We start from the raw sequence: 12,794 nt of genomic DNA on the forward strand, positions 1-12,794 counted from the left end.
TTTGGAGAGGAGACGTCTGAGGGGGGATATGATTGAAGTCTATAAAATTATGCATGGGGTAGAAAATGTTGACAGAGAGACATTTTTCTCTCTTTCTCACAATACTAGAACCAGGGGGCATCCATTGAAAATGCTGGGGGGAAGAATTAGGACTAATAAAAGGAAACACTTCTTCACTTGTGTGATTAGTGTTTGGAATATGCCACAGGAGGTGGTGATGGCCACTAACCTGGATATAGCTTTAAAAGGGGGGCTTGGACAGATTTATGGAGGAGAAGTCGATCTATGGCTGCAATCTTGATCCTTCTTGATCTGAGGTTGCAAATGCCTTAGCAGACCAGGTGCTCGGGAGCAGCAGCAGCAGAAGGCCATTGCTTTCACATCCTGCACGTGAGCTCCCAAAGGCACCTGGTGGGCCACTGCGAATAGCAGAGAGCTGGACTAGATGGACTCTGGTCTGATCCAGCTGGCTTGTTCTTATGCTCTTATGTTCTTAAATCTTGTCCCAACATCCTTCGTCTTGCCCCACATGTGCTTTCCCTGTGGAAAGCAAGAGCACTTCCGGCATGACCTTTTGTGCCAGAGCAGGCAAGGGTGGGGAACAGCCTGCAGTGGGTAATTGGCCCCATTCTACAAAATGATTCACGGTATGAAGAAAATGGATGGAAATATTTTCTTCTTCTTCCGTAATCCTACACCCATGTGAACTACATCACACAGTCACCCTATAAAACTTGTTTGCCATAGTTTCAAGACACGCAAAAGGAAGTAGTACTTCAAACAGCAATTAGATGACCTGTAGAACTTGCTGAGATGTGAAAATGGCTGCTGGCTCAGATGGACCTGAAAAGGGGTTAGATGGATTTATGGGGCATAGATCTATTGCTGGGTATTCGGCGTGATACAGAGGTGGGATCCAGCAGGTTCTCACAGGTTCCCGAGAGTAGGTTACTAATTATTTGTGTGTGCCGAGAGGGGGTTACTAATTGGTGATTTTGCCACGTGATTTTTGCCTTAGTTACGCCCCTCCTCCGCTCCTCAGCAGTAGCGTGCAGAACTTGAAGCAGTCTAGCAGGAGGTGCACCGGTGTGCGTGGCAGCCTGCACCTGCGTGCATTCGTTTTCTGCCCAAGGACAGGCGTAGTGGCTGCATCCTTGCCACAGCCCAGCCCAGCAATGCCCCGCCCCATCGTGCCCCGCCCAGCCCCATTGGCGCTATGCCACTGTTTGAATCCCACCACCATGGGAACCTGTTACTAAAATTTTTGGATCCCACCACTGGCGTGATAGCAAAATGGGGTTCAGAGGCCATTTTGAGATCTGGGGGAGCGCTTAGCATGGGATGGTCCTGCTTGTGAGTTTCACTATGGCATCTAGCTGGCTCCTGTTGGAAACGGGATGCCATTTAAAGTCCTACGTGGCTTCAGACTACCACACCTGAAGGACCACTGACTCTCACGTGAACCAGACCTGAAAACTGTGGTCATCTTTCCAGGCCCTGTTTCAGATGTCGCCACTTTTTGAATACTGCGCGCTAGTTAAGAGTAGCGGACTCTAATCTGGAGAATCGGGTTTGAATTCCCGCTCCGCTGCATGAAGCCTGCTGGAGGACCTTTTGGCTAGTCACAATTCTCTCAGAACTCTCTCAGTCCCACCTACTTCACAAGGTGTCCGTTGTGGGGAAAATAAGGGAAGAAGTTTGTATGCCACTTTGAGACTGCTTAAGGTGGAGAAAAGCAGGGTACAAAAACCAACTTTTCTTCTTCATTAGTTGGGTGGAAAACTGGTGAGAAGATCTTCTGGGAGCAGCAGTGGCGTAGGAGGTTAAGAGCTCGTGTATCTAATCTGGAGGAACCGGGTTTGATTCCCAGCTCTGCCGCCTGAGCTGTGGAGGCTTATCTGGGGAATTCAGATTAGCCTGGGCACTCCCACACATGCCAGCTGGGTGACCTTGGGCTTGATTCCCAGCTCTGCTGCCTGAGTTGTGGAGGCTTATCTGGGGAATTCAGATTAGCCTGGGCACTCCCACACCTGCCAGCTGGGTGACCTTGGGCTTGACTCCCAGCTCTGCTGCCTGAGTTGTGGAGGCTTATCTGGGGAATTCAGATTAGCCTGTGCACTCCCACACCTGCCGGCTGGGTGACCTTGGGCTTGATTCCCAGCTCTGCTGCCTGAGTTGTGGAGGCTTATCTGGGGAATTCAGATTAGCCTGGGCACTCCCGCACACACCAGCTGGGTGACCTTGGGCTAGTCTTGGGCTAGTCTGGGTGACCTTGGGCTAGTCTTGGGACCTTGGGCTAGTCAACGGAGTGATGCACATAGGGGCAAAAAATCCAAACTTCACATACACGCTACAGGGGTCAGTGCTATCAGTCACAGACCAGGAAAAGGGATTTGGGCGTCTTAGTTGATAGTTCCATGGGAATGTCAACTCAATGCATGGCAGCTGTGAAAAAGGCAAACTCTATGCTGGGGATAATTAGGAAAGGAGTTGATAATAAAACTGCAAGGATTGTCATGCCCCTATATAAAGCAGTGGTGCGACCCCACTTTATGAATTACTGTGTTCAGTTCTAATTAAGCCACATCTCAAAAGGGATATGTCCAGAGATAGAAAAGAAGTGCAAGAGAAGGGAACTAGCGAGGGATGATTGAACGATTGGAGCACCTTCCTTATGAGGAGAGGCTGCAGCGTTTGGGACTCTTTAGTTTGGAGAGGAGACATCTGAGGGATATGATTGAAGTCTATAAAATTATGCATGGGGTAGAAAATGTTGACAGAGAGACATTTTTCTCTCTTTCTCACAATACTAGAACCAGGGGGCATTCATTGAAAATGCTGGGGGGAAGAATTAGGACTAATAAGGAAACACTTCTTCACGCAACGTGTGATTGGTGTTTGGAATAATAGCACCACAGGAGGTGGTGATGGCCACTAACCTGGATAGCTTTAAAAGGAGTTTGGACAGATTTATGGAGGAGAAGTCAATCTATGGCTACCAATCTTGATCCTCCTTGATCTCAGATTGCAAATGCCTTAGCAGACCAGGTGCTCAGGAGCAGCAGCAGCAGCAGCAGAAGGCCATTGCTTTCACCTCCTGCTTGTGAGCTGCCAAAGGCACCTGGTGGGCCACTGCGAGTAGCAGAATGCTGGACTAGATGGACTCTGGTCTGATCCAGCAGGCTAGTTCTTATGTTCTTATGTTCTAGTCACAGCTTCTCGGAGCTCTCTCAGCCCCACCTACCTCACAGGATGTTTGTTGTGAGGGGGGAAGGGCAAAGAGATTGTCAGCCCCTTTGAGTTTCCTGCAGGAGAGAAAGGGGGGATATAAATCCAAACTCTTCTTCTTCTTCTTCCTAGGTCATGGCTCTAAAACTATGGAACTTTCTTCTCAGGTATATTTCCCTGTCCGCTTCAATCACAGCCTTCCACCCGCAGGTGACGACTTTTTAATTTTGCTAGTTGTCCCCTCAATGATCCCTCCTCCCTGGCATATATTTTCACTATTGTTTTTCTGTGTTTTTACATAAGTAGTTTTGATTTTAATTGTTTCTGTCATTTTGGGGGCAATACGTTTTTATAGTAGTAGCTAAATTGGCCATACGTTTTTAAACTAATAGCTACATTGGTGACCCTGATGGGGAAGCAAGGCCAGGTACAATTTTTGTAAATAAAAAAGAAACATGGAGCTGGAAGGGGAGCTAAGGAAAGTCTAGTAGTCCAACCCCCTGCACAATGCAGGAAATTCACAGCTTCCTTTCCCCACAATTCTCCAGAGACCTCTGTTCTGTGCCCGGAGGAAGGCAAAAAAAATGAACATAAATATAATCCTTGGTGGAAGGGAGTTCTGAGGAATTTTTTAAAAAAATTACCCGTAGTCCAAATAATCTGCCTAAAACATATTGGAATCCAGAACAAGGTTTTAATTCATAAGCAAATACAAGAGGATGTCACACGGGTGTGGGTGATCTTTTTGATAACCGAGGCCAGCTGTTTGAATTTTGCGTGGGAATCGAGAGCCGAAGAAGACAGCTCAATTCTGGGAGGTATGCCCCCTTTGGGCAAATTCTGTGTTTGTACTTGGGAAGCTGCATTTTTGGATCAACTGGAATCCCTTAAGGGCAGAACCGCATAGTTTACATTGCGATAATCTAATCTAAAAGCACCTAGGGGCATGTTCTTATTTTGCAGGAAAAGGTACACCTGATTTATGACCCAGGACTTGTAAATGGCACAGGATGTACAAATATGGGACTTCCATTTCTTTCATTTTTTTTTAAACTTTCATATGTTTGGCAAGTCTTTGTCTTCATTTTTTTCTGATGCTGCTTTTTCTGCTTCCTTTGATTCTTTGGGGCTAATTTTATATCTTTTACAGACAATTGATGCAAAACAAATAAGGAAATGATAAGGAAACCCAACAGGGAATGGATCACGTTAGAAAGAAGCGAATTCAAAATGTCAAGGGGAGTCAAGTTCAAATCCTTGGATTGCAAAATTGTTAAGGATCGCATAGGTTTCTATTTAGCATAGGCACCATGAGTAATTATCCGTTGACATTTTCTGTAAAGACAAAACAAAGAAATTAAAATAAAAGCAAAATAAAAAGATGCAAACAGTACAGTGATGAAGTGAAAGGATGATTCCTTCAAAGAGAAATCTTTTGATGAAGAACCTGCAATTTTACAAAGTGAAGCGAAAGTTGAACTCAGAGCAATGGGGGGTGGGATTGCCACAAGCAACTGAGATATTAGTGGGGGTAAGCTACAGAAACAGAGTTCATAAAAATCTTAACAAGAAAACCAACAAATGTATAGAACAAAGGCTCTCAGATTGGAAATGCTCAGTCTATATACTAAACCACCCCAAAAAGGAGACATCAAAGATTTCAGCAACTATCAATCTACAGTATTATTTCTCACACAGTGAAGTGATGTTCAAATATCAGATGTTTGAAGTTGATTGAGAAAAACAAGAGAGCATATTGCACATGAATGATTAAGGGAGCAACCAGAGAATTTCAGGGAAAAAAATCAGATTGTGTTTTCTAGATGGCATGAAAACTTATACCCCAAAAATCTTGTTGGTCTCTAATGTGCTGTTAGACTCAGATTTAGCCAACTACAGTTCTTATTTGCTTTAAGGCAACAGATATGGGAATCAAAATCTTCACTTCAGACATCTGAGAAATGCATCCAAATTGATGAAACTTGCATTTGGACATTAGTTACGCCAGAGATTACATGATTGTTAAACTATGTAATTAGGTAGTTTAAAAAAATAAATCAAGGCAGTTTTGCTTGCTCATGCTGCCTATTTAGTACTGGTTGTGTGGCACTATAGTTTACAGAAGCATCTATGCCATAGGACAGGGACAGGGGAAAAACCCAGGGTGGAATTAAAGGAAGAGATTAAAATATGTGCCGTTGACAAACCACTAAATAACAATTAGGATGGAGGGGTTGAGATAAAGAGTTTTTTTAAAAAAAAACAAGTTGAAATTAATTAAAATCCCCAGGCACAAACATTGTTTCCTATCATTAGTGTGTCATAAAATATATATAAAAGAGCACATCCATCTTTGGGTTATACAGCTGCTCTCGGCTTGTGTCTGTTAGTCTTTGTTCTTAGAAATCAGGTAAGTGCAACTTCAGGTTTTTCTTTTTCCCCCCCAAAAAAATCTTTGATGTTTAACAGTGTGGTGTAATGGTTAGGACCAGGTGGACTCTCATTTGGAGAACTGGGTTTGACTCCCCACTTGTCTACATGAGTGAAACAGATTTGTTTCCACACTCCTGAATTCCTGCTGTGTGACCTTGGGCCAGTCACAGCTCTCTCTGAACTATCTCAGTCCCACCTACCTCACAAGGTGTCTATTGTGGGGAAAGGAAAAGGAGTTTGTAAGCCCCCTTGAGTCTCCTAACAGGAGAGAAAGACGGGGTGTAAATCCAAACTCTTCTTCTTTTGTTTACAAATGAGGAACTATGTATTTTTTTTCTATTTCAAGCAGTGTTGTGTAGCGGTTAGAGTGTGGAACTGGGATCCTTATGCAGCAATTGAAGTGTTCTGAGTGTCCTTGTGCCATTCCACATGGGTCTGTGAAGTGGAGCACACAGGCATATATGATGCCAGTGGAGTCCCAGGACAGTTCGCACACTCTCGTGCGGGTGGTCCTGGAGCTGCCGCAGCCCGCTGAGGCACCTCCAGATGGAGGCACCTCCATTCTGTTTGTAAACTTACCTCCTCTTCCTTGCACAGCTCCACAGGGATGAGGGAACATGTCTCCGGGGCTATGGCAATGCTTCGGGAGTAGAGGCCAGGAGGTGTGTCCCCTCATCCCTGTGGAGCTGCGCAGGGAAGAGGAGGTAAGTTTGCAAACAAAATGGAGGTGCCTGAAAGCAGCACTTCCAACTAGGTGCCATTCACTTGGCACTGGGTTCAAAACGCTGTTTTTGAAAAGACTCGCTCATTGAGTGAATTTCAAAAACAGTGTTTCCCCACTGGTTGGTGGGGGGAGCAAGCTGCTGCCTCATTGCAGAGGTGGCAGCTGTACGAAGCACGCCCCTGGAATGGTGTTTTTACTGTTCTGGGGGTGCTGTTTTTGGCCCATGCGGAGCGGGCCTGGGCAGCCTAAGGTACCTTGATACAGGATCAAAGGGAGAACCACGCTTGGAAATATTAGCAGGATAGAAATATCAAAATACACATATACATTTTACTTTTGAAAAGAAAAAGGTCTAGCAAGGCCCAAAATTGAAATACATTAAATCATAAACCAGCAGTCAGATATATCAGGAGCAATGTAAAAATAATATTCAGAAGGGTAGCCTTATTGGTCTGAAGTAAAACGACTAGATTTGAGTCCAGTAACATCGTAGAGACCAACAAGAATTTAGGGAGTCCGTGCTGGCCTGCAATAGGATTCAAGTCCGGTAGCACCTTGTATACCACAAGATTTTCAGGATATAAGCTTTTGAGAGTCAAAGCTGCTGTCAGCAGAATTTGAGGATATAAGCTTTCAAGATTCAAAGCTTCTTCCCTATGAAGGGAGATTTGACTCTCGAAAGCTTGTACCTCCAAATTTTTGTTCACTTTAATTCAATTTCTGTCCCGCCATACCCCAGCGGAGGCGTGGTCCAGGGTGACTCACAACACATTCTAATGGTAAACACTTACAATCAATATACAAATAGTTAAATTCAATTTAGACATTTAAAATTTTATACCAAAAAATGACACCCTTACATTCTCAATTTTATTTCCCAGGGGGAGAAACAATCTTTTACCTTTTAGGGTGATACTGGACTCTAACATAAAAATAGTAACTGTAGTTTCAGCAGAAAATTGAGTATCATAAACATGTAAATATTTCTACTTGTTTACACTGGGGTTTTTTAAAGGCATGGTTCAGGATATATACAATTCAATCCTATGCAGAAATAGTCCAGTCTAAACCCATTCATTTCAATGGGCTTAGATATTATTACCTCAGCATAGAATTGTCCAAGTTAAAGTCAGCTAATGCAAGGTGGGTAGAAGCTACTGTTGACAACCTTCAGGTAGGAACAGGAAATGTACTGGGAAAATGGTCACTTTGGTGAGTTGGCTCTATGGAACTACACCTTATTCTGAAATTTGGCATTACCTTAGTGCGACACCTAGTGGAAATAAATGGGGGATGAACATAACAGAATAATTTCAAATGCATCTTTTTATCCTCTTTAATGCTGTTAGTAAGCATATGGGATTGATCAAATTCATGGATCAAACACATAAAAGAAATGCATTAAAACAAGAAACCCCACAATTTAAAACACAACTCAGGACTGCCAGTGAACTGTGCTTCCAAATAAAACCATCTGCAACTGCTTCCTAAAGATCAAAAGGGAGGGGGCCAGGTCTCTCTGGCCCTTTCCACACTGCGGAAAGGGCGCTCCTGCACCGGCAGGAATTCTGCCGGTGGAGGCCGTTCGCACGGGAGCGTGCGAGCGACCCCCGCAGAGGCCGACGTGGGAGAGGCGGCTCCGCACGGAGCCACCTCTTCCCCATCCCCCCCACTCACCTCATCGCCTTTGTCGCTCTACTGGACTCCTAAGACCCGCCCACGCTGCCCTCTGACCTCCAGGGGTCGGAGGACAGCGAGGGAGGGTCTCAGCTGTCCAGTAGACTATGAGGTGAGTGAGAGAGGGACGGGGAAAACAGCGTGTTCCCGGCGGCGCCGTTCGCACTGCGCCGGCAGGAACGCGCTGTTTTCCAAAAACCTCCCTCCAGGAGGGAGGTTTTTGGAGGCGGCCTGACGCCGCCCTGGGGGTGGTGGAGGGGAGCCAGGTCGGCGCTGCTGCGTTTTAGCAGCGCCGCCTGTGGGAACGGCTCCCTGGGGACGGCGTTTTTGCCGTCCCCAGGGCGCCGTATATGGCCCGTGCGGAAAGGGCCTCTGTCTTCGAAGATTGTTCCATAATTGGGCCTTGTCTGATGCACTCACCGCCCAAGCTTCTTTGATCAATGAGACCGCCAAGATGGGCTTTCCTGTGATCTTAAATGAGCACAAATGTATGGAAGAAGATAGCGCTTTTGATAACTTTGTCCCAGTTTTGCAGGACCTGGAAGACAGAGCTGTTCCACCAAGCCTGTGGTTGATGCAGGAATGGTAGTCCATCTAGCTGACCCCACTCTTCCTCTTCCCCTTCTTTTATTCTGATGCTATTTCCTTTTCCCATGCAACAATATGGTGCGGGATTTGTTTGGGGGAGTGGTATATGGCTCCACTCTAGGCTGTGTTTAGCTAGACAATACCATTTATTTGTACTTTTATTGTATTAAACATGCAGGGTATACAATATAAACATAAACTGTTAGTTTTAACATCTGGATTAAATCATCAGAGACTTCTGCGGGTTGTACATGCACTATATCAATGTTATTGTATTATTTTATGGCAGAAGCTGCTCTAAGCCTGTAAGCAGAAGGGCAATTGAAAAATTTTTTAAAATAAATAAATAAATAAATAAATAAAATGAGCCATGCAAAGCTTTAAATCTAAATATAATTTAATATAATTTAATGAAATAGACATAATTCAATAATTATAATTTAAATATAATTTTCATTTCTGTTTTTTTAATACTTTTAACAATTTATAGCACGTTGGAAAAGTAAGAAACTATTGTGAAAACGTTTAAAAAGAAACAAAACATTAATTTATATATATGTAATCATATAGCAATAAAATAGATCTTACTATTCAGTGAAAACATGATACATTTGAACCTTTCATTTTACTTTTCGCATCTAACATTCGGCTATTCGGGTAGCATCCACTGATTTACATCAAATAGACAATTACTTATAACTTTAAATATTTTCCTATTCAATTAATTCCTCTGCATCTAATTGTAATATACTTTGTTGTTGTTACTATTAAATTATTCATCAACATACAAGAAATGCAATTGCCACTTCTCATCAAACTCATGTTTTGATTGTCAACTTACCAGATTCATTCATTTAGCCACTGTAACAGACCAGAGGCATACCAGGGGGAAATGGCTCCTGGGGCAACACCTGCTCCAGCGCACTCCCCCTCCTGTGCCCCACTTACCCAAGTCACCAGGACCCGGTGCAGCTGCTGCCGCCTCCCCCCCAAACTCCATGGGAGCGGAGGCTGTGCCTGCCTCGCTCCAGGGTGACTGGGCTGGCGGGTCCTGGAGACTCAGCAAGCCACAGGCCCACTCCCAGAGCGAAGCAGGCACAACCTCCACTCTGATGGACTTGCAGGTGCGCCAGCAGCCAGCACCAGGTCCCAGCAACTTGGCAAACTGCAGGCTGCTGCCATGCCCCCACCTCCATTGGAGCAGATGCCGCACCTGTCTCACTCCAGGGGCACCTGGGCCAGCAGACCAAGTACCAGTGTCTTGGCAAGCCATGGGCTGCTGCCGCCCTCAACCTCCATTGGCACAGATGCCATGCCTGCCTTGCTTGGGGGGGGGGGGCTGCAGTTTGCCAAGTTGCCGTGACCCAGCCAGAAGGACATGTGCAGGCTCTCTGCTTGATCATGCGAGGGGGCACGATTTTGCGCCCTGCCATGTGATCTACCGTGTGGCACCTGAGGCCAATTTACCCCCTCATGTCCCTCTGGTAGATACGCCCCTGAAACATACTCTCTTCCTTTTTCCTCCCACATGTCTATATGTGGACATCTTTCAGCTTTCCAACTGGTTGCTACTGTTACTCTGGCTGCTGTTATTAAATACAAGCATAGCTCTTTCAATTTCTTTTGGAAAGTTCTCAGGTAGGATACTTGGCTTTTGCAGCGAATGGAAATTCGGTCTTCAGTATTTTCTTGCATTCTGGCATAAACATCTAACCAACATTCTTTTTATTTTAATTCTTTTAATTTTCTATTGATTATCTTTGCTTCAGATCTACATTACCTGCCATGGCTTGTTACCCATCAGTTTGTGGACCTAGCTGTGCCATCCCTTCCTGTGCTTCTGCCCCAGTGCTTGGTCTTGGGTCCTGTGGTTATGGAAGTGCAACATCAGCAAGCTGTCTTGGCATAGCACCCGGGGCCAACGTTTCATGCATCGGTCAGATCCCTCCGTCGGAAGTCGTGATACAACCACCTCCGTTTGTGGTGGTCGTCCCCGGACCTGTCCTCTCTGCTAGCTGTGAGCCAGTGAGCGTGGGAGGTTACACCCCTTGTTCTTCTGGAGGTTATCGGCCAAGACGCAGACGTAGCATCTGTGGCATCCCCTGCTAAGCCCGGAAGGACTTACTTGAATCAGGATTTGAGCAACCACACTGTGAAAAGTCGGCAAACGTTATGGTTTGTGCTGTCAGGAAAGCTGAGGGCTGGCAGCTCCGATGGAAAGTCATGAAAGCTGCTGGAACCCAGAACCTCTGAAAAGAAGCAAATCTGTAACTTATGCTAGGTTTCCATCTTCCTCCCTTCCGTTTCCATTGTTAGCTTCCTTTTGTGAATGCCACGGGTCCATGTAATCTACGTTAGAACTCGGTTTAAAGTATCTTTTTTTCACACTTCAATAAACTTTGCTGCTGCGTTGCAATCTCTGCCTCCAAGATAATTTTGTTTCAGTTTGCTGTTGATTGATGGGCAGCCCGCCTTGGCAACCTGGGCTCCAAGCCTGGCATGTCTTTGATCTTGCTGGTACATGATTATCAATTAGTTCACTTGGAAGAATTCACTAGCATACTTTTTATTTAGTTTTTAAAATAATTCTACTAGAGGGCAAATAACAATATGCACAACGTGCCAAATATGTTGTATGTGAACTTTCTTCATTGTAACAACACTCCTTTAAGACAGGCCACTATGATTTCTATTGTCCGGATGAGTATACGAAGGATTATTTATTTTTAGATTGTTTTTTTTGGTTACCATGTCATGCCCCCACAGAGCCTTTAAGATTTAGTTTCCCCACAGTTAGTATGGGTTTAGCTATGCTTTGTATAGTATTCAATGGGAGGGAACCTAATTTAGTTCTTTAAGAAGCCCTAGGGCTGGTGTTCTACGGCAGTTATTACCCAGCAACCCGTCTGATTTTGGCAGTTAGGTGCCAACAGAAGCTGGGTGACAGCAACAAGTTAGACAGTCAAAGATGTTATAGGCTCACAGTATTTAAGTTAGACAGTCATAGATGTTATAGGCTCACAGTATTTAAGTTAGACAGTCATAGATGTTATAGGCTCACAGTATTTACGTGAATAAGTTCCAGCCTCCAGAAAGGTTCTGCAACAAAGCAACCTTTATTTAGTTAGACCCGGGAGGAGTCAGGGTCTGCCACGTTGTTACAATTAAAGCTTTAAGTATTGAACTGTTAACTGAGTCAGTGAGTCTTACATTCTGCTTTGGCCAGGTGCAGGGCACCTAAATAACCACCTGGGAAGCAGAACATGCCACTCACCCAAAAGTTAAAAGTCTTGAGTTAAAAACAACATAAAGCAGCAAACAAATATAAAAACAATATAAAAAATATTATACTGTTAAATATTTATCTTGCACCACCCCACTAATAAAACAATCCAAAATTGTGGATTACACTCTGAAGGCCAGCTTAAACAATTCGATCTTACATGTCCTGCAGAGACTAAAAAAGCCAGGCAGGGCTTGAATGTCATCTGAGAGTGCAATCCACAGTTTATGGGCCACAACTGAGAAGACCATTCTTCTGGTGGCAGTTCAGCTAACCTATGGCCAGGCAACTGGAAGAGGACACTAGAGCATGACCAAGGGGAATGCAGGGGATTTTCATTGGAGAGGCAGTCCCATAGGGCTTTAAAGGCTAGCATAAATGTCTTGTATTACATCTGGAGATTGATAGCCTGTGGAACAGCCAAAAAATTGGAGTAAAATGAATTGACCATGATGTTCCCATCAGCCACCTGGTGGTTGCATTCTGGACCACTTGCAGTCTCTGAAGCATTTTCAAAGGTAGCTCTACAAAGAGCATATTACAACAGTCCAGTCTGGAGGTGGCCACTGCATGGATAAATGGGCAAGACCTGACTCAGAGAAATAAGAAGCCAGCTGGTAGGCCTGGAACAGGTGAAGACCAAAACAAAAACACCAACCTTGCTTCCATAGGCAAGGTTCAGAGGGCAAGGCCTTCTGGTGAGTCTTTGAAGCTTTTTTAAAACTTGCAATCCATCAGTAGACGAAGAAGAGTTTGGATTTAAATCCCCCTTTTCTCTCCTATAAGGAGACTATAAGGAGGCTTACAATCTCCTTGCCCTCCCCCCCTCACAACAAACACCCTGTGAGGTGGGTGGGGCTG

This window comes from Sphaerodactylus townsendi, linkage group LG01 (assembly GCF_021028975.2).
Source record: "Sphaerodactylus townsendi isolate TG3544 linkage group LG01, MPM_Stown_v2.3, whole genome shotgun sequence".
NCBI classification, from domain to species: domain Eukaryota; kingdom Metazoa; phylum Chordata; class Lepidosauria; order Squamata; family Sphaerodactylidae; genus Sphaerodactylus; species Sphaerodactylus townsendi.